Source organism: Rhinolophus ferrumequinum, chromosome 6 (assembly GCF_004115265.2).
Source record: "Rhinolophus ferrumequinum isolate MPI-CBG mRhiFer1 chromosome 6, mRhiFer1_v1.p, whole genome shotgun sequence".
Lineage (NCBI taxonomy): Eukaryota > Metazoa > Chordata > Mammalia > Chiroptera > Rhinolophidae > Rhinolophus > Rhinolophus ferrumequinum.
Window position 1 is genome coordinate 55874871 of NC_046289.1, and position 4690 is coordinate 55879560.

The window sequence follows — 4690 nt, forward strand, 5'->3', positions numbered from 1 at the left end:
TTGTGGTTTTTCCTGCTTTCATTTTGCAGTTGATACCCAATTTCAAAGCCTTGTGATCAGAGAATATGCTTGGTATGATTTCAGTCTTCTTAAATTTGCTGAGGCTAGTTTTATGTACCAATATATGGTCTATCCTTGAGAATATTCCATGCACACTAGAAAAAAATGTATAGTCTGATGTTTTAGACTTTTGCTCTATAAATGTCAGTTATGTCCATTTCATCTAATATGTCATTTAGGGCTGCTATTTCTTATTTTCTGTTTGGATGATCTATTCTATTCACAGCTGTCAATGATGTATTTAGGTCCCCTAGTATAATTGTGTTTTGGTCAATTTCTCCCTTTAGTTCTGTTAGTAGTTGCGTGGTATATTTCGGTGCTCCCTGATTGGGGGCATAAATATAGATGACTGTTAGGTCTTCTTGTTGTATAGTCCCCTTTACCATTATGAAATGTCCATCTTTGTCTCTTGTTATGTTTTTCACCCTGAAGTCTGTTTCATCTGATGTCATAATGGCTACACTTGATTTTTTCTGGATACCATTCTCTTGGAGTGTCAATTTCCACCCTTTCACTTTGAGTCTATGCTTGTCATTGTAGCTGAGATGTGTCTCTTGGGACAGCATATGGTTGAGTTTAGTTTTTTGATCCAATCTTCTACTCTGTGCCTTTTTATTGGTGAGTTCAGTCCATTTACATTTAGAGTGATTATTGATATATGAGGATTTCCTATCATTCTATCTTTAGTTTTCTGGTAAGACTGTGTCTCCATTGTTTCTTTGCCTTTTTGTTGTTGTCTATTATTTCTGTGTGGTGGTATTCTCTGATTTTTCCCTCTGTTTCTTCTTTTATTACAGTACATATTTCAGTTCTGGAATTTTTTGAGCGGTTACCATTAAGTTTATGTAAAAGAAAGTTTGTTATTTAGAGTATTCCATTTTCTTCAGCATGCTTGCTTTCTCCATTCCCATGATCCGGTTCAGGCCTTTACTCTCCTCCTTTTTGTTTTGGTTGCCAGAAATTGTCCCTGTTGATGGTGGTCGAATAGCCTCCTTTAGTATTTCTTGTAGTGCAGGCTGTGTGTTAGAAAATTCCCTCAGCTTCCGTATGTCTGGAAAAGTCTTTATTCCTCCTTCATATCTAAAGGATATCTTTGCTGGATATATTATTTTTGGCTCATAATTTTTCTCTTTCAATAGTTTGAATATTTTGTTCCGCTCCCTCTTGGCTTGTAGAGTTTCTGCTGAAAAATCTGATCATATTCTAATGGGCTTTCCTGTGTAGGTTACCGTCGTCTTTTCCCTGGCTGTCTTGAGGATTATTTCTTTGTCATTGACTTTTTGACAGCTTCAATACAATGTGCCTTGGAGAAACCCTGTTGGGGTTAAGGTAATTAGGTTTTCTATTTGCTTCTTTCCAGTTCTTTCCACAAGTTTTGGAAGTTCTCCTTGATGATTTGTTTGAATATACTCTCTGTTCCCTTCTCTCTTTCTTCTCCTTCTAGGTATGCCTATTATTCTTATATTGTTCTTTCTGATGGAGTCAGAAAGTTCTTGTAGAGTTCTTTCATTTCTTTTAAGGCTCAATTCTATTTCTTTTTCCATCCATGCCATTTCCACTTATTTTATTGTTTTTGATGCAGTTGTAAATGGGATTGTTTTCTTAATTTCTCTATCTTGTAGTTTGTTATTGGTGAATAAAAATGCAACCAATTTCTGAATATAAATTTTGTATCCTGCTATTTTACTGAAGTATCAGTTCTAATAGTTTCTTGATTAATTCTGTAGGGTTGTCTATATGTAGTAACCTGTGAATAGTGACAGTTTTACTTCTTCCTTTCCAATTCAGATGCCTTTTATTTCTTGTCTGATTTCTCTGGCCAGGACTTCCAATACTATGCTGAAGAAAACCGCTGAAAGTGGACATCCTTTTCTTGTTCCTTATTGTTATTAAAGAGAAAGCTTTCAGCTTTTTACCATTGAATATGATGTTAGCTGCGGGTTTCTCATATAGGACCTTTACTATGTTGACGTATGTTCCCTCTGTCCCCACTTTGTTGAGAATTTTTTATCATAAATGTTGGATTTTGTCAACTGCTTTTTCTGCATCTCTTGATACCAGGTTTCCCCGAAAATAAGACCTAGCCAGACAATCAGCTCTAAAGGGTCTTTTGGAGCAAAAATAAATATAAGACCCAGTCTTATTTTGCTATAATATAAGATCCGGTCTTATATATAAGTCTTATATTCATTTTTGATCCAAAAGATGCATTAGAGCTGATTGTCTGGCTAGGTCTTATTTTCAGGGAAATACAGTATGATCATATGATTTTTATTTTTCATTTTATTTATAAGGTGTATCACATTAATTAATTTGCAGATATTGAACCAGCCTTGCATCTTCTGAATAATCCCACTTGATCATGGTTTATGATGTACTGCTGAATTCAGTTTGCTAATACTTTGCTGAGGATTTTTGCATCTATGTTCATCGGGTATATTGGCCTGTAATTTTCTTCTTTTGTAGTGGATTTGTTAATGCACTTGTAAGATGAGTTTGAGAGTCTTCCCTCCTCTTTAGTTTTTTAGAATAGTTTAAGAAAGATAGGTGTTAATTTTCTTAGTGCTAAGCGCTCTTTGTACTCCACAGTAGGTTTAAATTGCTGCTTTGTGTTTTAGTTCTTACCTTACTTACCACTCCCAGTCCCTTCTCTCATCTCCATCAAATGGGGTGTAAATTATTAAAAGAAGCACAATACCCTGTCTTCCATTACCCCCAACTCATTATCAACACAAAGCCAAACACATAAGGAGTTCAGAATACTTGACAGTGAAACTTCATTAGCTTTTTTATTTTTAGGTATAATTGACAATATTATATTACTTTCAGTTATACAACACAGTGATTCCATACTAGTATATGTTGCAAAATGATCACAATAAATCTAGTTAATATCCATTACCATAACAGTTACAGAATTTAAGATTAGTCTTAGTAACTTTCAAATATGCAATACAGTATTATTAACTATACTCACCATGTTATACATTACATTCCCATGACTTAATTTATTTTACAACTGCAAGTTTGTACATTTTGATTCCCGTCACCTATTTTCCCCATGCCCCAACTCCTGCCTCTGGTAACCACCAACTTATTCTTTGAATCTATAAGCTTGTTTTTGCTTTTATAGAATTCACATATGTGAGATCATATGGTATTGGTTTTTCTCTGAGTTATCTTACCCTCAAGTTTCATCCATGTTGTCACAGATGATAAGACTTCATTCTGTCTTACGGCTGAATAATACTTGCGTGTGTAGACCCCACATTTTTTTTATCCATTCAGCCATTAATGGGCACTTTGGTTGTTTCCATATCTCGGCTATTGTAAATAATTCTGCAGTGAATATGGGGTTCATATGTCTTTTCAAGTTAATGTTTTCCTTTTTTTTGGATAAATACCCAGAAGTGGAATTGCTGAATTATATGGTAGACCTTTTTTTAATTTTTTGAGGAACCTCCATACTGCTTTCCATAGTGTCTGCACCAATTTAAATTCCCACAAAACTTGTGACTTGTTCCATGTGCACATGAGAAAAAAGGAAGATACCTGCCACTTACAACAACACAGATAAATCTTGAGCACATTTTTCTAATTAAGGTAAGTCAGACAGAGAAAGACAAATACTGTATGATATCACTTATTTGTCATAGTAGGGGACTTTAACACCCCACTGACATCAATGGATGGATCATACAGACAGAAAATAAATGAGGAAACAGTGGCCTTAAATGACACATTAGACTAGAGGGACTTAATTGATACTTTAAGGATATTTCACCCAAAAGCAGCAGAATATCCATTTACATGTAAGGTGATTATTGATATGTAAGGACTCGCTACTGACATTTTATCTATTTCCTTCTGGTTATTTTTGTCTCTCTGTTGTTTGTTTTTCCTTCTGTTTGTGTCTACCTTTGTAAATTGGTAGTGTTCCATGGTAATTTTCTCATTCTGCCCTTTTTTTGTTTCATGTCTGTGCTCTCGATTTTTGCTTTGTGGTTACCATGAGGTTTACATAGACCATCTCATAGATAAAAATACTGTTGTCCTTTTTCTGCTGATAGCAATTTATTTTCATTTGTCTATAAAGTTTGTATCCTTTTACTTCTCTCCTTTTATATTTTTGATGTCATAAATTATCTCTATGCTGTGAATTCATTACCAAATTATGGTATAGTTACTTTTTTAAAAAAAAATAAACTTTATTGAGGAATATTGGGGGACAGTGTGTCTCTCCAAGTCCATCAGCTCCAAGTCCTTGTCCCCCAGTCTAGCTGTGGAGGGCACAGCTCACTGGCGCCTGTGGGATTCGAACCAGCAACCCTGTTGTTCAGAGCTCACACTCTAATCAACTGAGCTAACCGGCCGCCCCGGTATAGTTACTTTTAATGCCCTTTTCCTTTACCCTTTCTTTATACTAGAATTTTTGAATATACTATTATAAAACATAGTTTTCTAATTCTGACTATCACATTAATCAGAAATTTAATCTTTTCATTTCAGTTTGAAGAGTTCCTTTCAACATTTCTTGTAAGGGTAATCTAGTGGTGATAAACTCCCCCAGCTCTTGTTTGTCTGAGAGCATTTTTATTTCTCCTTCATAGTTGAAGGATAACTTTCTCAT